The 23439-nt window shown below is 60.1% G+C and overlaps 1 protein-coding gene across 3 annotated transcripts in view; it reads left to right on the plus strand.

Moving 5' to 3' along the window:
• Positions 1 to 6017: 6017 nt before the first annotated feature.
• Positions 6018 to 23439, plus strand: part of RAI1 (retinoic acid induced 1) — a 113803-nt gene continuing 96381 nt past the window's right edge. For all 3 annotated transcript variants that reach the window (XM_045984058.1, XM_045984056.1, XM_045984060.1), the window contains exon 1: positions 6018 to 6462. The gene's annotated coding sequence lies outside the window, so the exon portion shown is untranslated. The remainder of the gene's footprint in view (positions 6463 to 23439) is intronic.

The raw sequence follows: 23439 nt of genomic DNA on the forward strand, positions 1-23439 counted from the left end.
TGTGTTATTACCACCAAAAGACAGGTTGTGTTAGGTAGCACAAAGCTTCTGGAAAGAGATCCACAATGGCTGAGACAGGATGGAATTTTATCCCTCTTTCATGTAATTCTTGATGCAAGCACTCCCAGGCTGATCCGGCTAATCCTGATGATGGGGGTCCCGGGCAGCTGAGCATTTGTTATCTGTGTTGGAAGTCAAGGTTGTTAAAAACATGACCGGATTTGTTACCGTCCCTGCCACTTACAAACTTAGTCCTCACTCAGACATCTCCGCCGTTTTACACCAGCTCTCTCTCCGCCCCTCTCATTAGTATTTTTTCTGGTGGGTTCACTCCCGCCAGCTGATGGGGAGGGAAATCTTCAAATCTTGACCAAAAGTGTAGAATTTCAGAGTCGGTGACAGGGGCTAGAGAATTCCTGGGGTCCCAGGGCACTGTGGCTGACAAATCGAGGCTCCATCTGACTGGGTCACCCCCATCTAAACAATGAAAACCCCAAATGTGAAGAAGTGTTTCAGGACAGGATTTTTTTTTTTTAAGTAGGCACCACGCCCAGTGTGGAGCCTAATGCGGGGCTTGAACCCACGACCCTGAGATCAAGACCTGACCTGGGAACAACGGTTGGATGCTTAACCAGCTGAGCCATCCAAGCAGCCCCAGGACAGGATTTGAAAACCATGGAACTCAGTGGCCTGAAGACTGCCAGGACCTGATAAAGCCTTTGAGTAGTTAGTGCCCAGAAGGTCTAGTAAAGACCTTCGGTAGATTTTGTGGGAAGAAACAGGCCTCCCCAAAGTCAATTTTTTGCATTCTAACTGTGAGTACATTAATCTAAGAATTAGCACATTAACCTAGATTTTGTTGCATAGAAGATAATATATATGTATTTTCTATGTGTTTTCTGAGCTTTAGCTTCATTTTATTCGTTTTATTTAAGTTTTATTTATTTAAGTCATCTCTACACCCGCTGTGGGGCTCGAACCCACAACCCTGAGATCGAGAGTTGCACTCTCTTCCAACTGAACCAGCTGGGCGTCCCTAATTTTTTTTTTTTCAAAATAAAATTAAAATTAAACTTTTTTTTCTCTAATAACAAAGAAGCATGCATTCCCAGTTTAAGGGAATATGTGGTCAAAATGGCCTTTTTCTTGAGATAACAAGGCCTTCAGAATAGGTCCAATGTCTGTCTCGCTCAGCAATCACGGGGGTCGGGTGGAGTGGGGTGGGGTCGGGGGGGCTGCAGCGCCTCTTCCTGGAGATGGAATCCAGAACAGGGCTTTCACTCAACTACTGTGTATTGAATTAACTAATTAATGAGTGAGTGAATGAATGAACGAGCGAGTGGAGGGGCTGAGCGATGCCTGTCTGGCCCTGGACCTACTGCTCGGGGACCCTTTAAGGGACATCCTGGGACTAGACAGAGGCCCCCTGACCCTACAGTGCGCAGACTCACTCGGAGCTAAGCATGGCTGTACCTCCTCCTTTCGGTCTCTCTGTTGGAGATCAGAGGCCTTGCGGGAAGCCGGGGGTCTCTCGCTGCTATGCACCCCCGCCCCCCATTGACTCCCTCTTCTCTGAAATGGACGCACCCCCCCCCTTCCCTGGCCTGCCTTCCTTCTCAAGAGCTTTGAACACCATCAGGATCTTTGCAAGAAATGGCTCTGTTCCCTTTTGCCCTCCAGGTAGCAGCACGATGGGCTCACTTCACAGAGGTGGAGAGGGAAAGAGCCTTGGCGGCCATGCCCAGCTCCCAGCTCCCAACTTTTTAAACTTCTCAGAATAAGCCCTTGAGGTGGGCATCGCTGAGCTCCCCCTGTGGATATGATGGCTCAGAATCAAGTTGTTTGCCCTGGGGCAGGGCTGGGATGGGTCTTTCGCTCCACTTCTTGCTCCCCCGGTTACTAAGTGGGGACAAACACTGAGCTGACCCGCTCTGGGAATGCTTCCTCCCTTCTGTGAGCCTCTATTTTTTCCTCTCCAAAAGGCGGATGGTGAGTCTCCACGTCAATGACCAAAATGCACAGGGCTTGGCAAACAGTGAGTGCTCAGTACTTGTGGGCTAAGTACTCCCTAATGGGAGGCCTGCTGCTGCGGAAGACGTGCTCTGTAGGAACAGCCCAGAGCTCCCAGAAGCTTTGGTCCCAGAGAAGGCAGGCTGGCAGCAAGAGGGGGGGCTCCGCTGGGCACGTGGATACCACTGAATCCTGCTCTGCACTTTCCTGCTCTAGGTACTTCCCCTCCGTGGCCTCAGTTTCTTGGTGTGGACCAGGGGATTAGTGGAACGGGGGTGTCTACCCAACCAGGTGGAGGCTTAGTGAAAGGCTCCCTTCCTATTCTATTGAGTGAGCAGATGATAAGCCTAGATCCTCCCCTCTCCCCGTCCTCCAGCCCACAAGGGTCTCTCTCTCCCTAATAGAGGTCTTTGTCTTCTTTCAACTATGAGAAAACTAAGGGGAGCTCAAGGTCAAGGCCACACAGATGCAGAACTGGGTCTTGACTCCTGGGGAGACGGAGGATATCTCAAACACAAATGCTTTTGGGGTGATTTAAACTTGGGTATGGAACAATAGGTAGAATTTACATTCCTTGAAGGTATTTCAATTCCGCAAGAACTTAGCCTCCTTAAAGGTATTCAACTCCAAATTCTCGAACACTTTGCTCTCCCCTCCAGTCAAGACACACCCAGCAGCCAGGATTCCACACTCAAGCTGCTAAGTTTGAGACTTTTGTACCAACACTGTCTTTATGGGGGGGGGGTTGTCTTTTGGCACAGTGGGCCCCCTCCCTCCTGGCCCTCTTACCTGCATCCGGCTAAGAATGACAAGCAAGTTCTCAGCAGAAATCTTCTTGGGTGCTGGCTTTGCTGACAGTGACCCCGATCAGTTCCAGGTTCTCTCCTGAGAAGCCCCAGGCCCTCCCCTGACAAAAGCAGCCAGGGGAAAATCACTCTTCAGATCCCGGCTCACATGCCACCTCCTCCAGGAAGTCTTCCCTGAATTCCTCAACAGGACCAGGTCATTCATTACACTTCATGCCTGTGGTCCACAGCACGCTTTCTCCAGGAAACTTTTACATCACAATCCAGACTCTGACCTGATGTCTGAACCACAGTGGGAATAGGTAAATAACCACTGTACAGCCTCAGACAAGTGACTTCATCTCTTCTGAGCCTTGATTTTCTTAACTGTAAAATGCGTTATAATGAGGGAGGAGTCAGAGAAGGTATGGAATGTGAGGTTGAAAAATGGCTCACAAAGAAATCCAGGTGTTAATCCCTGGAAACTGACTATTCTTGTGCATGGCAAAAAAAAAGGGGGGTGGGTGGGAGGTGTCCTTGCAGGTGTGATTAAATCAAGGGTCTTTTTTTTTTTTTTTAAAGATTTTTATTTATTTATTTGATACACACAGAGAGAGATCACAAGTAGGCAGAGCAGCAGGCAAAGGGTTGGGGGGGGGAAGCAGGCTCCCTGCTGAGCAGAAAGCCCGATGCGGGGCTCAATGTGGGGCTTGATCCCAGGACCCTGAGATCATGACCTGAGCCAAAGGCAGAGGTTTAACCCACTGAGCCACCCAGGCGCCCTAAATTAAGGGTCTTGAGATGGGAGATTATCCCGGATTATCCACGTGTCCCTAATGTCATCACAAAGGTCCTTATAAGAGGAGGCAGGAAGGTTAAGGGAGGAAGCAGGAGGTGGAACAACAGAAGCTATTGTCTTCCTGCCTTTTTGAGCTTCTGGAGGTCACCAGGCTGTCACGAGCCATGAAATGCAGGTGGCCTCCAGAAGCTAGAAAGGGCAGGGAACAGATTCCGCCCCAGTGTCTCCAGAAGGAACTAGCCCTGCTAACACCGCGCCTGGAGCGCCGAGGAACTGATTTCAGGCTCTTCTGACCGCTAGAACCATACAGAACACATGTGTGTCGTTTCAAGCCACTACCGCATGGTCGTTCGCCACACTTACATTTTTTACTGTAGGTGCTCAACAATGACACTTGTCGGTTGCGGGGCCCTGCGCAGGGAGGGAGGTTTCCTCTCTAGCAGTCCACTGAGGTTCCTGCTGTCAGGCCTTCCCCTCGGCTTTCCCAGAGGCAGGTTAAGGCAGCAGGGGAGAACACTGGCCATGCTGGGGGCTGGGAAGCGGCTGGCCAGATGAAAGGGGCCCTGCGCACTCAGCCAGTGTCTGACCTAAAACAGTAGCAGCATCCACTGCATGCCAGGCTTGGGGCTAAACGCTTCACACACCTGACTTAATTCAGTCCTCTCAACAAGCCCAGGAAGTTGGGACTGTTATCCCCATTTTACAGATGAGGCAACAGAGACCCAGCAAGTCTTAGAAACCTGGTCTGTCTCTCCCTGCCCTGCCCCTGCCATCCACTCAAGAACGTGAGATTAGAACTAGCTTAAAACAGTGCTGCTGGGGCACCCGGGTGGCTCAGTCGGTTAAGCGTCTGCCTTCCTCACAGGTCATGATCTCGGGGTCCTAGGATCGAGCCCCGCATCAGGCTCTCTGCTCAATAATGAGTCTGCTTCTCCCTCTGCCTCTGCATTCCCTCTCCCTCTGTGATCGCTTTTGCTCTCCCTAAAATAAATAAAATCTTTTAAAACAAACAAAAAACCAGTGCTGTTCACCTTGTGTCTGCCTCTACCTTGTTTCTCCCATTCGCCATTCTCCATGGGAGACAGGTGGGTGGCTGAGCTCAGTGAAGGGACCTGGCTGCAGGTCCGGGCTCTGTCACTTTCACTTGAGAACCTGGACAGGTGATTTCACCCCTCTGTGTCTCAGTCTCCTCTGACTGAGGAGCAAGCAGGACAACCCAGAAAGAAGGACAGTGTCTAGCACAGAGTAAGGGGAACTTACCTACCGCTGTCCCTCTTTTACCAGTGACGAAGCTGAGGTTTGATAGGAGACCTCGGTGGTCTCGGGGCACCTGGGAGCTCTGATGCTCCCCCCTCCCCACCATAGGACCAACAGACCCCAGAGGCCGGGGTCCTGGGGGGACGGGGAGGTTCCCAGAGCAGGTGGCTGTGGGTTTCTGCCCGAGCCCTGGTGAGTCAAAGCCTTGGAGTAGCCGTTGCTTAGGGATCCTCTAAGTTCATAGGCTTATTCACTCACTCATTTATTCAGTATTCCTCTGCGTAAATTCTGCCAACGGCTTCCTTCCCAGAGCGCCAGAACTTTGCCTCCAAGTCCCTCACCAGGCCCTCTGCAGCCTTGAAGACAGAGGGCTTCCCTTCCCGTACGGTTCCGCATTCAGTGCGCCCGCCCTGGGTCACCTGGGTGTTTACCCACCAAGCTCTCGCCTGTCTCGGCGCCTCTGCACTTCGCACTTTCTCTTCCGTCTGCCGGGAATGCTCTTCCCCAGACTCTACCCAGGGCAGGCTTCCTTCCTGCTCTTCAGTTCTCTGCTCAGATAGGCCCCCTTCTCTCACTTCCAGCTGAATAGCCCCCACCGACACTTCGCCTGCTAACGCGCTTCCCAGAACTCATAACTCCCTGAAATACCTTCTTCATGGACGTAAGCATTTGTTTGCTGTCGGTCGGTCCCCAGCAGGAGGTCAGCTCCGCGGCCGCGGAGACCCCTTGTCTCTGCTCATTCCCTAGCGTCCAGCAAGGTGCGGGGAACCCAGTATGTGGAGAGATTTCCGTCCAGCCTATTGAGTTCAGAAAGTGAAAACCTGTTTCCCAATCGGAAAAGACGCGGTCACAGGGACGGTGGATGGTGGAGCGAAGGCGGGAGCCTGGCCCAGCAGCCAGGCCGGAGACGGGACGCCTCTGGGCGCCGGATGCCAGTCCACATCCTCTGCCCGAGGTTCCAGCCGCCCCCCGGCCCCCGGTCCCACCGCGTGCCCTGGCCCGGGACCGGGCGCGCGAGTCTGGGAGGGCTGCGCCTGGACCCCCGCAGGGCGCACCCCGCCCCAGGACGCGAGGGAGCGCGAGCGGGCGGGGGAGACGCGGGGGACGCGCCGTGGGGCGCGCGGGCCGCCAGAGGGTGCTGTCGGGGCGCGCACGGCCCACCTGGCGCCGGGGCTCGAGCGGGCGCAGCCAGGCCGCCCGGGAACTTTCTTCCTCCCGCGCGCGCTCCCTCTCCCCCCGCGCCGCCCGCGCTCTTCCTGTGCGGAGGGGATCGCGCTTCCCCGCGGCCCCCGCGGACAGCAGGCAGGCCCGGCCGGGTGCGCGGCCAGGGCCCGCTCCCCGCGCCGCCGGCTCCCCGCGCCCCCGGGCGCCGCCCCCGCCGCGGCTGGGCTCGGAGTCGAGCGGGAGAGCGAGGCGGCGGCGAGGGCGAGAGAAGAGCGCAGAGGCCGCCCGAGCGCCGGCGCGAGGAGGGGGCGCCGCGGCCCACCGTCCCTCCTGCCTGGCCGCGGGCCGGCCGGGCCGCCGCGCCCTGACCCCCATGGCCGCCCGGGCCTGCGGGCCGCGAAGTCGCAGCGCCAGAGCCAGGGCCCCCGAGTGAGCGCGGGCGCCGAGGTGAGCACCGGGGGCCGCTGCCGGGGCCGGGGCGGCGCGAGGCGTCGGGGTCCGAGGCCGGGCGGGGAGGGGGCGGGCCGGGTTGGGGCGCGCGGTCGCCGGGCGGCCGTCTGGGCTGCGAGCGGCGCGGGGGGGCGGGGGCCGGCCTGGGGACACGGAGCTCCCGGGGCTCTCCGCGGCGCCCCGGCCTGGGACAGGCCCCGCGCGCGACCCGGCAGGACGCGGCCCCGGAGGCCCCGGGAGCTCCGACGCGGCCAGGCCCCGGGCGCACGGGCCCTTCGGGGCTGACGTCACGGCCGGGGGCCCCGGACACGCGATCGCCGAGTCCCGGGCCGCGGCGAGTCGGACCCGCGCCGGGGAGGCAGGGCCCGGGAGGAGGGCGCGGGGCCGGGCGCGGCGGGGCGAGGGGGTGTCGGGGCGCGGGGTGACATTCGGAGGCTCGGTCGCGCCGGGGCCTCGAGGAGGGCGGAGGGAAGCGAAACACCGGCCAGGCCCGAGGCCGCTGCCGCCCGGCTTCCTGGGGCGCCCGTTTCCCAGCCCGCCCGTCGCCCTCTGGGGCTCTCGGTCCCCCTCAGCCCACGCCGAGGGCGGGAGAGCCGAGCCGAGCCTTCCCGGGAGCCCGCGACCGGGCGGCGGGGGCGGGGGCGCGGGGTCGGGGCTCGGCGCGGACCAGCCCGAGCGTAACAATGCGCGACCGGCTGGGGGAGGGGAGGCGGCGCGCGGGGCGGACCCGGGCCCGGAGCGTCCCCGCTCGCCGCTGCCCCCGCGGCGCCTCCCGGTGCCCCAGCCCGGACCCAGGACCCTCCCGGGGGCCGCCCCCGCCCGCCCCGTGCCCCGCGCAGCGGCGGGTGGAGGCTTCAAGGGCATCTGGTTGCGATCCGGTCTCAGGCCGCGGCCGGGCTGTGAAGACCGCGCGCTGACGTCAGAGCAGGGGAATTACTTCTTTTTATTTTATCTTTTTTTAGTTGCCTGCTGCCCTGGGGGGGGAGGCGGGGGTTCGCCAGCTCCGAAGTGGAGGCGCCCGCGCCGGGGGAGCCCCGGGCTGGGGGCTCTGCCGCTTTTCCTGCGCACAGACCCTGTTCTGCCCAGGGCGGGCTCACCCGGGGGGGCCGCCCTCGCTGTGGACGCCGTGGAGGCCCCTCCCGACCGACCACACAGCTGTTTCCGGAGGCTTCCTTGGGATGTGGTTCTGGGATCTGGAAGCTGGAAAGGAATCTTGTCTCCCCCCCCCCCTTTGACAGCAGAGGGGGTCTCTGGGACCCCAGGAGCACCCCTAGGAGCTTTGGGTGACCCACAGGAGTGAGCGCAGACCTTCTGGGCCTGGAGAGGCTCCATCCCAGTTCTCAAGGCAAAAAGCCTTGGAAGGAGGCAGAGGTATCAAGAGAGGGCCCAGGCCCCAGAAGCCAACTCTAGAGTGGGCTAAATAGGACATTTTCCGAGAGCCAGGAACCCCTCCGGCGTCTTCCTAAATGGAGGGAACTCACCCCCTGGGCGAAACCATCTCTCTTCCACTGGACCAACAGTCCGGCGCGGTGCCCTCCCCCCACTATCCCCACTATTCCGTTTAGACCCCCAAGTCTAGACCGTGGCTTTCAAACTCTGCCAGAAACCTGATTCAAGGATACATTATAGAATGTATAAGAAATACATTTTAGGCCACAACTCTCTTCACCACCACCATATAAAACTGAAACAAAAGTTTAGTGAAATAACTCCTCCTCTGCTTGTCGGCTGAGCGGATACTTTCTGTTCTAGCCTATTTGAAATTTTTTTTTAAACGCTGCTTGCAGCCCACTGAACTGATTTCATAATCCACTAATGGGTCATACCCAGAGTTTGAAAAAACAGTCCTCCAAAATGAATCTGGCTTCTACTCATTCCACAAACATTACTTGAGGCTCTGACAAGTTCTCTCTTTTTTAATCACTCAAGTAATACATGGATTCATTCTTACAGTGAAAAATGCAAATAACCCAGAAGTATAGAGAGTGAAAGTGTCCTCCGCACCCCTCCCACAAGAAACCCCAGTCAAGAGTTTGACTGTGGCCTCCTAGACAGTTCTGCGGCTTGCGTGCATGAATACGTATGTATCATATATGCCGAAAGTCAGTTTTCTTTTACCCCAGATGAGAATACATCTCGGGCTCTCTAAGTTCCTCGCTCCTTTCCATTGTCTTGGGGAGGCTGTAGGGTGAGGTGCCCAGGGCAAGGCTCGGGGTTGACTCCTGTCTCTGCCACATACCGAATGAGCTACCTCCCTAATGAGTTACCTCTCTGTGTCTGCGAGTCCTGTCTGCCCAGTGCGGATGATGAGGGTACTGGCCCCACGGGACTCTAGTGAAGGCGGAATGGGTTATTCCATGTAAACACACAGAGCTTAGAACAGTACTTGTCCCGCCGAATGCCGGTCTGGTCGGCACTGTGACCCTTATCAGCGCTCGTTTATTTCCGCCGCAGTCCACACGCATCGCATTGCTTTTACTTCCTTTAGTTGGGAGAGTGCGTGCAAGCAGGGGAAGGGGGAGAGAAAGGGGGAGAAAGAATCTTCAGACAGATTCGCCATGGCACGCAGAGCCCTATGCGGGGCTCGATCCCACGACCCTGAGATCATGACCTGGGCTGAAATCAAGAGTCGGTCGCTCAACCAACTGAGCCACCCAGGCGCACCATCGTGTTGCTTTTAATGGCCACCTGTGGCTGGGAGGTGGATGCCCGCCCCCCCCCACTTTCAAATGTGTGGCTCCACAGGGAGGCACGGGGGAGCAGTGGATGCTGGGCAGGGTTTCTGTGGGAGAGGTTCCTGGGCTCACTGGCCCCAAGGGAACAGGTGTTTTCCGAGGACCCACCATTTCTGGCCTCCCGTGCTTCGTGCACCAGCCTCCAGGAAGGTCACAGCCCTGTGGGTGACCGAGACCCAGAAAATACCCAGGGGAACCCACATTGTCATGGGAGTTGAGCCAGGTTTCCGGAGGGGGCAGAAAACAGGTCCCCCTGTGAAGGGCCCACGTAGGTGTTTCGGGGATGATAAGGGCAAGAGTGTAGGCAGCGTCTTTGGGAAGACTTGTCCACGCAGAGAAGCGCAGAGGGAGACGGTGTGGAATTCCGTTCCGAGACGGGCTCGGCACATCACGTGAGCTTCAGGATTCCGTCTCCACCGAAGTTGGGAGCTTTCGGGAGGCAGGGGCTTCGTGGAAGAGGGGGCTTGGAAAGCAGGTGCTTCGGCACGGGTAAGTGAGAACAACAGGCGCGATCCTGGTGGAGGGAACACACAGCAAGTGTTCGGAGGCTGGAACGGACGTGGCGCGTGTTCCGTGGCCAAGAGGGGAGGAGCCAGCTTGGAGAGAATGACGACGGGAGAGGCCGGGCTGTTGCTGGGGCCTCCCGGGCCTCCCTGCCTCCGTCCCACCCCCTCCCAGCATGGGCCACACTCCCAGAGGGATCTTTCTCAACCGCAGCAGGTACTTCCAGGGCTCCTGCTGCCCTCTGAGTGCAGGTCCAGCCCGTGGTCCTTCCCCCACAGCCGGGGCCCCTTCTGGCGTCCTCCGCCTGCTCTGCCCCATTCAACCCCGTCCTTCCCCTCCAGCCCCAGCACAGCCTTCTTCCAAGGCTTCGGCCGTGTGCGTGCTTGCCTCTGCACGTGTGCCTGGGCTGCGGCTTCCACCTAGGATGCCCTTCACCTTCCTCCCTGTCTCCCGAGACCAAAACAGACGCGTCCTGTCTCCTCCTCCTCTGACCCGCGAGGCGGACTGAGTCATCTCCCTTTGTCTACACCCGCAGCCTAGCGTTTATCCTGGCATTATCGGGAATTCTGTCAGTGTCTGTCCTCCCCACAGGGCTCAGCATCCAGGCCCGAGAACACACCTCCCTCCTCTCCTGGCCCCACTGCCAAGGGCGAGGCTGGAACAGGGGAGACACTTGGAAATGCTTCCTGGCAGGAAGGGCTAGGTGCGGCGGGCCGCGTGAGAGTCCGGCGCGGTGTCTGTGGTTTCTGGGGCCCCTGAGATCCTGGGCAGGCGCCTGCTGGCGCTTTGCAGATTCTCAGGGCCCTGGTCAGAGGCTTCTTGCTGAGAGAAGTGAGGCCAGAGAGGGGCCCGGCACCCCCAGGCTGCTCCCTGAGGGGGCCCAAGGAGAAACTGGCTCGGCCTGTTTCCCCGGGGATTGAGGAGACCGTGTGAGGCAGAGCTGTGCCCTGTGCCTGGGTAGGTCAGGGGGATCCGAGACTGGAATTTGGCACGGGGTGGGGGGGTGGCAGGGGACAGCGAGGGTGAGTGCCAATGGCTGAAGGCAAAGAAGGGATTGTGTTCTGGTTCTTGAACCCTAGGGAACGGTGCAGTGTGGTAGGACAGAGGGAGGGAGGGACAGGGAGGTGAGGCAGGAGAAGAGAAGGTGGGGGGTGAGAGGCGCGGGGAAGGAGGAGGGAGGGAGATGCTCTTATTGCTAAATAGTAAGCGGAGACTCAGAAGAGGAAATACCCAGGAGTACCGGGGCTCTGACGCCCAACGTTCCTTCCTTCCCTCAGCCGCGTGCTCACCCTGTGACCCAGAGACCAGCCAGCGTGTGGTCTGACCTTCCAGGCCCTCCAAGTCCAAGGGCGGGGGGGGGGGGCAGTAGACATCCACTTTCTCTACAAAGTGATCGGCCTCAAGGGAGCAGGCATCTGGGGCGCCATGGAGGGCCAGGAGCAAGTCCTGGGAGGGGAAACAGAGGCAGCAGGCCAGGGGGTGGGCACTGGGGGCCGCCTGTTAGGGACTGTGGGGACATCTCCCCTCCGCCCTTAGGCCTCGGTCTCAGCTGTAAATTGGGGGAGTCACCAGCTTGGGGCTCAGAAAGTAGGAGACTGAGTAGAGCGAGCTGAACGAACGGGGACAGGCCCCATGAATGGGGGTCTTGAGGAGGGACCTGCGGACTGGAGCGGACCATGGCCCTGTTTCGAGTCCCCGCCTTGGAGACTGTGTGCCGGGCCACACGGCGGGGGAGCAGAAGCACGGTCGGTCGGGATTCGGGGAGAGGTTGGGTTCCCACTGCTGCACCAGGCCCCGCACCTCCCTCTCGTGCCAGCGGTGGGAGCGCTGGTTTCTGCAGGGCGAGGCCCGTGTCGGGCTGTTTTAGGGTCTGGGAATGAGGAGTTGCGCACTTGGGGTTAGGCCAGCCTGGGCACAGTCCGGCTACAGACTGCCCTCTCCGAGGCCCCGTACCCCCACTTGTCGGGTAGGCATCGTCCGCGGCCCCTCTGGATTGCACGCAGCAGACGGGACCCTTCCTCTTCCTGCTCCCAGACTCGGCACCTGGAAAGGATGGCAGCTTTGTGCCTCTAAACCTTCCTGGCGGGCACGTGGGCCAAAACCAGGTTTCTTTTCTGGCCCGGTTGAGGATATGGGTTGAGCGGGTCTTCGTTACACAGCGGGGCAGGTGAGAAGGAGAGTTTCCTGGCGAGCGCTTCTGTTTCCAAAGCGGCTGTGTCCCAGTGTCGTGGGTGGGCCCCGAGAAAGCCTCCAGCAGCTGGGGACTGCGGCGGCTGTGTGCCCGGGTAACCACGCGCTCACCCGTTCACTCACTCATTCCTGAATCACACATGGAGGCCCCGCGGCTCCCCCAGGGCGCTGGGAACACAGCCACGGCATCTCTGCTTCGGTCTCGTGGCGGAGCACGGGGATCTGGAGCTTAGCCGCCTGGGTTCAGATCCCGGCTCTGCCCCCTGCTAACCTGGACGAGGTCCTGATTTCCTTGGCTCAGTTGCCTCACCTGTGAGATGGAGAAAGGGACAGCGCCTTGCGCATAGGACTGTTGGGAGAGTTCATGAGTTAATGCTGGTAAGAGACTTACAGCAGCGCCTGTTACATAGAAGGTGCTAGAGAATGGTTCCTCCCATCTGTTTTTGCTTCGCGCCCTGAAGAATAGCTCAGAAGGGCTCTGTGCCGGCGGAAGTGTGTCCCAGCCAGGGCTTTCCTGGGAGGGATGACAAGGGAAGGGAAAGGAGTGGCGGGCGGCCTTCCCAGCCCCTCCAAGACAGGCCAACTTCTTGAATCAGCGCTTGCCACCTCCGGGCCTTGTTGGACCCTTCCCTGGTGACCCGGAGCTCTTTCTGTCCGGGGAGCTCAGCGGTGAGGCCTCCCGGTAGGGAGGCCCTGCTAGGGGCTTCTTCACTGGGAAAGGCCGGCTGCAGACTGGGGAAGAGTTCATGATCAGGTGCGGAAGCGCAGCGTTCGCTGACCAAGGCATCCCCAGGCGCCACAGGCCGCCAGACCACGTCTGGGTGTCCTCTGGCAGCTCCCTCCAGCCGTCTGAGCCTCGATTTCCTCCCTGATCAAGAAACGAAAATCACAGCACCCCCTTCGTAGCTTTGTTTTTAACAGGAGTTTTAAAACAGATCGTGCCTCTAGAGCCCTGAGCTGAACTTGGTAACTCGAAGAGTGGCGAATCCGTGTCCCTGTTTGTAATAACAAAAAGTCTCAGAAAACGTAAATTGAAAACCACCTGACAGAATCTTCTTGGGGTGGGGGTGGGGGGTCCACAAGCCCTGCGGGACAAAGATTGTAACAGTGACTGGAGAGGCGCGGATGCCCAGAGAAGTTTAGCTGGCGTAGCAAAGTCACACAGCCACCCAGCGCCTTGGCGAAGGGGAAGCCAGAAGGAGGCCTCCGTCTGGTGCTCCTGACGCTTTGAGACTTACTCCTCCAGCAGCAGTTACGGGCAGTCGGCCCTGACACACAGCCGAGGTCACGTGGGCCTGTCTTCTGGAAGCTTCTGGTCTGATAGGGCAAATTAAATCTGTACAAGATGATGATGATAAGAGGTAAAGAGAGAAAATAAAGCTCACCTGTTCTCTCCGGGGGAGGGAGGAGGGGTCCTGCATTCATTCCTTTTGGGGGGGCACTGTGCCAGGCTTTAGGGCAGTGCTGCTTCATTGGGGGTGAGTTTGACCCTCCGGAGTCATGCGAGCCGGGCGCAGAAACATTTTTGGTTGTCTCAGCTGGGGAGGTGCTGGCCTCCGGTGCACAGAAGCTCGGACGTGATGCACGTCCTGGGGTGCACGGGATGGGCCCCACAACACATTATCTGGCCCAAGATGCCAGCGGCACCAAAGGAGGTGGACCCCTGCCCCCGAGAGTCGGTACTGGCCGAGCAGATGCCGCCCCCGTCCTTTCGAAGCATCTGCCTTGGGAGATGGCATAGATGTGGCTTAGTCGTCGTCCTGTTGCCCGCCAAGAAGGTGAAGTGCAGGAAGGAGAGACCCTGGGGGAGGGCACAGCCCAAGCAGTAGCTCCGAGGCCCGGCGGAAGACAAGGGTGTGTGGAGGGAAGGGCAGATGCCTGGAGTGTGTCTGGTGAGACAGCAGAAGATGATCCGACTCTGGGGAGAAGATAAAGGCCGGCAGGAACCCTCAACCAGCCGGCTTTCAGGAAACCATAGCTCCCAGCGTGGGGGACCCTGGGGCCTGAGGGGACCTGCCCAGGCCTAGTGGGGGGTGTGGAGTGCTGACCTTCCCTGGGGCCCCAGCCTCCGCCCGTTCTCTCCTTTGCATCCCTCTGATAGGTGGGAAAGAGAAGCAGGAAAAAGGAAAGAGAGAAGAGGAAGAACATATTTTCATTTCAAACACAGTAGGGGTGGGGGAGGTAGGAAGGAATCTGGTTTAGGATACCTTTGAGACAAGCACAGAAAATCCCCACCATGGCCCGAAATAGCACTAAAAACAGACGTTTTGGCAAATCAGACTTAATTGAGTGGTTCTCTCTTCTTGAGTCCAGCAGGATGTGGATGGGAGCTGGCTTTGTTCCCTTAGGGTGACATTGTCCCCTGGGGCCCTCGCCCTGGCTAATTAAACAGAGAGGCCCCGGTCTCCTGGGCAGGACAGGAGCCTGGGGAGCTCAATCTGGAAGCCCTTGGCCATAGCCTGAGTGTTCGAGAGGGCCAGAGATGGCGACTGGGGGGACGACCAGCAGCTGGGCCAGATGGGTGAGAGCAGCAGTGGGAGATGTCTGGTTCCTCGGAGAAATGGACGCCTGTCTCTCTGGATGCTGAAAGGAATCACAGAGAAAAGCCATCCTTTAACAAGTGCCTATTTTCGTGGGCATTGGGTGGTCCGTCCTCTCTAAGCCTTGTCAACTGCCCTATTCGGATTGTCAAGGAAGCTGAAGCCCAGAGAGGCTAAGTGACCTGCTTGACATCACACAGCAGCCAAGTGGCAGTGCCGAGACGACTCGGCATCCGCTGGCTCTGCCCGCTCCTTGCTCACCTTCTCATGGTGGTCACTCGTCCCGTCGGCTGTGATTCACTGCTGTGAAATGATACTGCCGCCCTGGTAGGAAGTTTTTTGGCTTAGACTCAGGCAGACATGAGCTTGATCCGGTCAGGGCCTGTTTGTCTCTGTGGCTTTCTCTCGTGGAGCCTCCTGCCATGTGTGGGCATAATCGTGCCTTTATCCTGAGCTGCTGTAAGGGTTAAACTCTGCATGGAGGGGACAGGAAGGGGAAGAGGGAGGCCCAGGGACGTTAGGACCTGCCCTGGGCCACCCAGCGCGGCAGGGTACAATAAAAGAGCCCTGGGTAGAGGGAACCGGGAGAGATTGATTGTTCGATCTGGTGCAGTATCAGTATTGGGTTTCTTTATTTGAACGGGAGAGAGGGCAGCCCCCACTCTGCAGGTAGAGAAGGTGGTGTGGAATGCGGGTGTTTATTTTTCTTTGCCTGGGAAAGCCTTGTTTCAGCTCAGGCCGATGAAGCTTCCCAAGACACTGCGGAGGGTGCCCAAGGCTGTACACTCTGGGTGCCCACCGTGCAGAGAGGGATCTGCTCAGGTGCCTACCCAGGGTCGGCACGGAGAGGGCACCTACCACGTAAGGCTTCCAGTGCAGCCTGTAAGCCCTCATCCCAGAGTCTGGGATACCCAGGAACCCCCAGAGATGAGGGGTGGGGGGCCGTGAAAGCAGGGTGTCCCTCTGCCTTCTCCAATGCAGCCCTCCTGGCCCCATTCATCTCCTTATCTCCTGGCAGCCCAGGGCTGCTGGGAAGTCAGGGGCTGCCTTCCTGATTGACGAACAAAACAAGCCTTGCTCACAAAAGGAGAGGGGAGGCTGGCTGGGCCTCTTGGGCTCCCCTCCCCCTGCCCCAGCCCCTGGCTGCAGGCATCTTTCCTGTTCCACCAGCTGACACCCTGCGTTCTGAGAGGCAGCAAGGGGGCTGCAAAACTGTGGTGGGCCGGGCTGCCCCAGCTGGGTGCCCCGCGCCGGGAGGTGGAGTCGAGGAATGTTGGGGTGGCTGCAGGGCGTGCTGGAACGGCCGCCGCCGCCTTCCCTTCAGCTGGCTGGGAGGGCAGCTTGGAGAGGAAGCCCGGCCGGCAGGTAGCAGAGAAAGACATCGGGTGCAGGCGAGCCGCAGAGAAAGCAAACAAACAGGGCTTTGTGTGGCTGCAGACTGGCGTCTGGGAAGGGAGGCCGGCTTGTGGCATGGGAAGGAGGAGGGAGCGGGAGGCCCGGCGGCCAGGGAGCGGGGAGCGCCACTGTGTGCGGACAGGCACCCAGAGCCCCGGCCGGTCCCAGCCCTGCCGCTTCGCTGCTCAGCAGACCCGGGCTGTCGGCCGCCAGAACGGGGCAGGCCACTGCACGCAGGCCGGGGATCAAGTCATCTGTCCGGCTGGCCGGGCCCATCCCGCTCGGTCCCACTGCTGCTGGGGGAACACGGGGAAGGGCCGGGGTCCCCCGCGGTAGTGGGTCTGCAGGGAGGGCTCCGCGCCGGGGGACCTCGAGGGCAGCTGCGGGGAGGGAGGCCGGTTCCTGCGGCCCCGTAGCCGGCTCCGGGGTGCAGGGGCGGAGGCGCCGCAGGCTGGGGGGGACGGAGCCCGGAGACAGAGGCCGGGGCGGGGCGGGGCGGGGCGGTGTCAGATTCCGGATCCTGGCGCGGGTCGCCCCGGCGCGGCCTCGGGGGCCAGGGCGGGCCCGACGCGCCGGCAGCTCGACCACGGCCTCCGGGGCCGTTTCCTCTCCTCCCGCGACCTCGCGAGGGGGCGGCGAGAGGGCAAACGCCCGCGCTTCCTGCCCTCCCCTCCGCACCCCTCCCGCGGCGCCCACCATCTTGGCCGCGCCGGGGCCTCCTCCGCGGCGTCCGGCCTGACCAGCCCCGGCGGGCGGGCGCGCGGGCGGGCGACGCCGGGCGGGGTCGGGAGCGTCTGGGCGCGGAGGCCGCGCGGGGGGGCGGGGCGGGGCGGGGCCTCCGGCTCCCGTCGCCATGGCAGCGCCCCGTCCCGGCGTGCTCCGCGGGGCCGCTGGGCGGGGCTCCGAGGCCCCGCCCCCTCGCCGAGCCCGAGTCTTTCCGGGAACCCGGGGCCGTGGGCCGGGGCTTCCGTCCAGCTTCGCGCCGCGACCGGGCCCGGTGCGGCTCCGCCTCGGGACGGGCTGCGGTCAGAGCCCCGCAACCCCGCATCAGGGGCAGCAGGACGCGCCTCCCGGGGCCCAGGCTCCCGGAGAGGCTGCGCCCCCACTCCCTGGGCAGGGAAGGCCTTGGACGTCGGGCTCGGGCCCTCCGGCTCCGCCCTCCGCGGGCGCTGCCCCTGGGCCGGCCGGGCCGCCCTCCCCACTAGGGGCAGGAGAGCGGAGGGGCCCGGGACGCTCCCCCGTGGGACACCACGTCGTGCAGGCCTGGACGCCGCCGCCCAGACGGCCTCCCTCCAGCCCAGGAGCACGGGCCGCCCGAGTTGGCAGCCGCGGGGCAGCCTGGCCGGAGACACGTTCCTCCCTCCCGAGCCCGGGCACCCCGCCCGCCCTGGGGCAGCCCCTGCCGGGGCTTTGCTGCCAGCCCAGCCCTTCCTCCGCTTTCCTTCCTTCCAGTGCTTTAAACCCCGACCGGGTCGCCCCAGGGCCGCCTTCTGACCCCCGTCTTTGCAGGGGCAGCTACTCATCAGACAGACGCTCTGTCCCCCACCCGGGCTGGGCAGGCAGCGGAACTGAGTGCCCGTCTTCAGCCTCGGAGGAGAGGCTGTGGGCCTGTTGAGCAGCCGCGCCCGGGCCCAGGCCGCACGCGGTGCACCCGAGTGGGATGGGGAGAAGCATTTTGTTTTTAGTTAAATTATCATGTTACTATGTTGACTTTGGAAAGATCTAAATATACGGCTAAATAAGGAAAAATCCTGTTTCTACCCCTACCCCGACATAACCACGGTCGGCATTTTTTTTCTAGACAGATGAAAAAGTGTATGATAAGGAAATGTAAAATATGGGACCGTTCTGTGTATTTGGTTTTGTAAGGCACTTGGTGGGGGTTTTTTCTCACTATAAAAGGAGGACAGGCTTATTATAGACTTTGGGAAAATATGACAAGTTAAAAGGAAAACAATTCACCCATACTCCCAGTCTCCAAAGGCAGCCACATCTGACTTGGCCCCCTGCTCACGGGGTTTTTTTGTTGTTGTTTAAGCATGCGGTCATTCCTCCTGTGTGTACCATTTGATATCCTGCTTTTCCCACTTAATGTTGTGTAACTCTCCCTTCTCCCCGCATCTGTGGGAGTCTTGAGAGAACCGGAACCACATTCTTGGGAGATCTTCAGAAAACACCCGGACTGGATGATCCCTTTCTGACTTTGTTCAGCCTCTCTCCTGCCTGTGGAGAGGGCTCAGAGGAGCCCTTCGTCATTGCCGCTTACCTCTGATAAAAGCAGCCTGAACCAGGGGGTCCTGCCAGCTGGGGGCAGAGGAGGCCGCCTAGCCTGCTCAGGGACACTGAAGACTCCCGCCCCCCCGCTGAGATGCAGGTCCCAGCAGCAAAAGGGGCTTGAACTGGCCCCAGCTGCCTGAGGCTGCGGTGAGGGCTCCGACCTCAGCCTCATTCCAGCCTCCTTTTCCCAAGCTGTGCTCAGACCCAAAGACCCTTTGTTGGTCCTGGAACCCCCCTTCTGTTCCCTCTGTCTGTCCTAGGAGCCATTTTTGCTGCCCTAGGCTCCTCCGCCTCTCCCTGGGGGCATGCAGGCCTGGCATCAGGCACAGGCTCCCCAGGGGCAGCTCCCCCCCCCCCCCCCCCCCCGGGCCGGCTACAAGCTGTCCTTGCCCCCCTCCCCTGCTGCCAGGACTCCTCTTCTTCCCCGTTCCCGAACAGTTCAGTTCTAACACATCCAAGTCCTGTGTGAAACAGGCCTTGGAAAATCACAGTTGCCAGGGATGGATTGGCATTGAAAAGGCATCCAAGGCTTGGGGGGGAAAGCTGAAAAGACAAGAGAATGCAGGGCCCTGTCTCTGAGCCGCAGCTGGATTTAGTGGATGGAAAAGCACAGAATGCCCCTTTCCCTGGAAATAACACCCCTGGCAGAAGGGCAGCGGGTGGGGCACCGGACACCATGCCCCAGTGGCCGCCACCTGCCACCACCACGTGCTCTCCGAAATGAAAAGATGTGGGAGGGCTATTGTGAGCCTCCAGCCAATGGCCCTGTAAATTATATTCTCTTAACAGGTTTATTCATTTATAAAATATTTAAGACCCGTCTTGCTTTACCTGCAGCAAGGAGGCAGCCAGGTTGGGGCCGAGATTGATGCTCCGAACATGATTTATTTATCCGGATTTTCTCTTCTGGGCTGGGCGCCGCCTACTGTATGGAATTAAACCAAGTGGCGAGGGGTGTGTATCTGTGTGTTCCGGGGCTTGGGGCCTGTGTGGGCAGCATGTGGCTGTGTCCACTGACCGGCACGGGGATGTGGAGGGGGTGATGGTTCTTGCGTGGCTGGTACGTCCAGGCACGTGTGTGAGTCTGTCTGTACTTGACTGCGGAGTATGTGCCTGTGTGTGTGCGATCCGTGCGTATAGTGGGGGTGTCTGTGTTTGTGGCTGGGACCGACGTGTGGTTGTGTGTATGCGAGTTGTGTGTGTCTGGGCTGGAGAAATGAGCTGAGGGGGTTGGTCCGTCCGAGCACGTCTTGGGTACTCAGGTTCACTGGTTCAACGGGGGAGGGGGCCGTGCTGCTCTGTGTGTGTGTGTGTGTGTGTGTGTGTGTGTGTGTGTGTGTGGTTTGTATGTCTGCCTTTGTGGGCAGGGGACTTGGGTATGCGGCTGAGTGTCTGTCTTCTTGTTAGTGCGTATATCCTGTGGTGTGAGGCCTGTTCCTGTGTGCGTGTGGGGTGTGGTGTAGGACTCTTCCCACCTGCGTTTTATCAATGGTAGAGGCCGTGGCCACTGACCCGGTTGCTGGGCGGAACTCAGTGCCCCGGGGAGATCTGAGTTCGGTGACCTCTGTGGGTAGCTGTGCCTCAGGCGCCAGGAAGGACTGGCTTTGGGGGCTGAGGGGACAATGATAATCCCTGACCCTCTTCCAGCAGAACTGGGCCTTCCCTGGGCTCAGAGTTTGGAGGAAACTGTGGTCAGGGTCACTGTGGTCCAGGCCTACATTTCCCATACAGGGAAACTGAGGTCCAGAGGCCACAAAGCCTGTCAGTGGCCAAGCCAGGACCTTCATGCAGAGCCCGGCACCCGCTCTAGTCCTCTGCTCTGGGGCGGCACCTCTCTGGGCCTCAGTTTCCTCTTCTGTTACACGGGAGTTGGTTCTCGGGTCCCTGCGTCCCTCTCACACAGAGCATCGGGGCTGTAACGGCCCAGGCTTGTCAAGGGTCAGTGAGCCTAGTTCAGCCAGGAGGCCGGCAGCAAGAGCAGCAGGGAGTGACTGGGAGATCTCTGCTCCGGGCGCTGAGATCCAACCTGAGTCCCAGGGGGCTGTTCTGTGCTTGGACCATTGTCTCTGTCCCTTCGCCAGCCGCAGCCCCTGGCCCAGATGGGGCCCAAAGGCCCCGGAGGTGGCAGGCATTTGGTTTTCCTCAGCCTTGTGACAGCCCTCAGCGGCACCCAACACACACACCCTTCGCAGCTTATGTGTCTGTCACTACTTCCTAATGAGGCCGCTGAGGGCCCCTCGGGACAGACACCTTTGCAGGCCAGCGTGGCAGCTGAGGGGGTCAGCTGGCCTCAGGGTCAGGTTGGGAAGGGGGGCCCGAGCCCCTCTCCTGCCTGTGGAGGCGTGGAGGCCTGACCAGATCCGTGAGCCAGCCATGAGGCGATGTGTCCCTGTGTGGATCGAGGGGTATCTGACGGCTGCGGAGGCAAGAGAGCCCCCACCCGGGAATGCATTTTTCTTAGGCGCTGTGACTGCTTGCAGTCGTAATACTTGATCTGACAGACAGATATGTTTGCAAGCCTCCTGCGGTCCAGCACTGAAATCAGCCCTGATCTGGGTGTTTGGGATCCCTGCCCTGGGGAACGTGTGGCCAAGGGGGAAAAGACAGCAACCGAATAATCAAATTATTGGTGTCATGATACATTCGTGTATGGGAATGCGCATTTATCACAAGCCAAGACCGAGGCTTGCCGAGTACATTGCAAAGCCACTCGTGGAGAGAGGAGTCCTGTGTCTCGGCTGCAGACTGTTCGGGACACGTAACAACAACGGCACATCTAGGACTGAATGAGTCGGGAGAGTTTTGCTGTGTGGCCCCAGAGAACTGCCCACCTTCTCTGAGCTCCACAGGGACTGGAAGTTTCTTTCTAGCTCCATCATCTCTGAGTGGAACTCGGGCAGCCTGTGTCTCCTCTTGCTGTGCTCTTTGCCTGCCCCACCAGGGCCCTCAAGACATCTTTCGGCAACAGCCTTGACTTTGGAACGCCAGAGGCACTGCCCCGGGGGACTCCGGGAGCCACAGCGCAGCAAGGCTGCCTCAGGCCCCACCTGCCATTTCGTCTTAGTCCTTTTGCTCTCATAGAGCCACCTCCCGGCCCAAAGGAAGCCTGGGAGAGATGAAAACGGAGAATCAGTCCCTGGTTTCCCCCCACCTTGTGGAGAGAGGACGTACCCAGGCGTTCACTTGTTCCTTTGCTTAGCGATAGCGTTTCCGGAACTCCTGTGACCTGAATCGCCAGGTGTTAGACCAAAGGAGAAGACCGGTTGTCCTCCCGCCGCATCTGGCCCAGACCCATTTTGAAGGCCCACCCAGTGTTTGGGGGGATAAAAACCCGAGCGGCCAGTGAGTAATCCTCGGGCGGGCTCACCCCCAGTTTCTGGTTCACCACTCCTCTGGACTATACAACCTGCTTCCCCCAAGGCCATGACCAGTGGCCCTGGCTATGGTGTGACCCCCCGTCGGGGTGGGATGACACAGCCTCCACCTAGCCACAGTCCCCGCCTCCCCGTCTGTGTCGCCGCAGTAGTGTGGTTTCCTGGTGATGGGCGCAGCCTCAGGAGCCAGACTGCCCGGGTTCAAACCCGCCCGTTGGCTTTTTACCAGCTGGGACACTTGAGGTCAATGCAAGTCCCTCTCCAAGCCTCAGTCCCCTCGCCTGTAAAAGGGAGGTCACAGTTACAAGTACCCACTAGCTCCTGGGGGTGCTGGGTGGAGGGGGCAGGTGGGATCAAGTGAGAATTTCCGCTAAGTGCGCAGAAACGGCCTAAGTGTTGACTGCTGTTACTGTTAACACAGCAGCCACTTGTGAGGCTGAGACCTGGGTTCTAGCTCCCCAGTAGCGGGACCCCCTGTGGGAGACCCGTGGCTCCTCCAGGCCTCAGTTTACCCATTGGTGCCTTTGGGAAGGAGACCCCTCCCCTCGCTGGTGAGCCTCTCCCTGGCCCTCCAAAGACCTTCTGTCCCTGATCTGGGCTGGGGGTCAGGCCTCCAAGCCCCTTCCCTGGCGGGGTGCCCTGTGGCCACTTTGGGCTCCAGCAGCCACACCCCGCTGTCCCTGCGGGGTTGCCGCCATGGAAGCATCTTCTCGTCCTTATGCTAATGAGCTGCATCGATGCTTAATGGCTGCGAACGTGGGTTTAATTGCACCTGCCCGGGCCGGAGGCGCGGCCAGCCGAGGAAGCAGCTGCTCGCCCGCCCCGACGGCCTTAATTACCTGGAAAACGGCGCCCGGCGGGGAGGGGACGGAGGGAGGGGGCGCCGGGGCCTCGGCAGGCGCGGCCCGGCCCCGCTCATCCCGCTCGTCCAGCTCATCCCGCTCGTCCCGCTCATCCTCGGAGCGCGGCGCGAGCTGGGGAGAGGCTGGCGAGGCAGGTTCGTTTAATTAATTTATCGCCCTGCCTCGGCGGAGACCTGCTCCGCCAGCGGCCTCCGCGCTCCCCCGACCCCGGTCCCGCGCCCTGGGCCATCTTTGGCTTGGCATTGGAGGCCCTTAGGGATGGCCCCTGCCCCCTGGCCGGCCGGTGCCACCTGCTCTGCTCCAGCAATAATGGTGGTCACTCAGTGCCAGGTGCCCTGGGGGGCCATCAGGGTGACCTCTCAGAGCACCCCCTCCACGCCTTTCTCTGCCTCACCTCCCTTGCCTTTTGGAAGCCGTTCCCTCTGCCTGGAACAAAGACCCCTCTCCTACCGCTCCCACCGGCCCTGAGATCCATCCCTGTCCCCTCCAACAAGGCAGCCTCTGTCCTTCTGCTCCCTCTGTGGGGGGAAGGCGCTGCCAGGGATGTGGGGTCACCTGTGTCCTGCAGGTGTGTCCTGCTCCCCTAGACGGACAGTTCCTTGAGGTCAGTCTGGTCTGATTCGCCGTGCATGCCGGGGGATGGTGTGGGCTGTGGGCTGCGGTGCTGCCCTGAGCCCACTGGCTGGACTGGGGTCCCTGGGTGCTGTAGGGAAGGTCAGGACACCTTGAGACTTCAGGCGTTCTCTGCGGGACCTGCCTTTGCACCCGTCCACCCCACCAGGTGAGCCACTGGGAGGGGCACGCAGCTAGGCGCCTGTACCCCCTTGTCTCTCCCCCAGTCCTCCCCTCTCTCTCTCTCAACTCTCTGCAAAGGGAAGGAGAAAGGGGAGAGATGTGGTTTCTGGACTGGACATGTGGTTTCTCCGAGATGGCCCCCTTCTCCACTGCCCCTTGTGCACCAGCCCCTCCTTTCTGCTGCCCGCCCCCCAGTTTCTCTTCCCCCCTGGTCTGCACCAACAGCATTTCCCCAGGTGGGCTCCACCGTCCTCCCTTCGTGCCATCTGGGAGCCAGACTTCGAGCGCCTAAAGTGATGTC

The sequence above is a fragment of the Meles meles genome, chromosome 18 (genome assembly GCF_922984935.1).
Source record: "Meles meles chromosome 18, mMelMel3.1 paternal haplotype, whole genome shotgun sequence".
NCBI classification, from domain to species: domain Eukaryota; kingdom Metazoa; phylum Chordata; class Mammalia; order Carnivora; family Mustelidae; genus Meles; species Meles meles.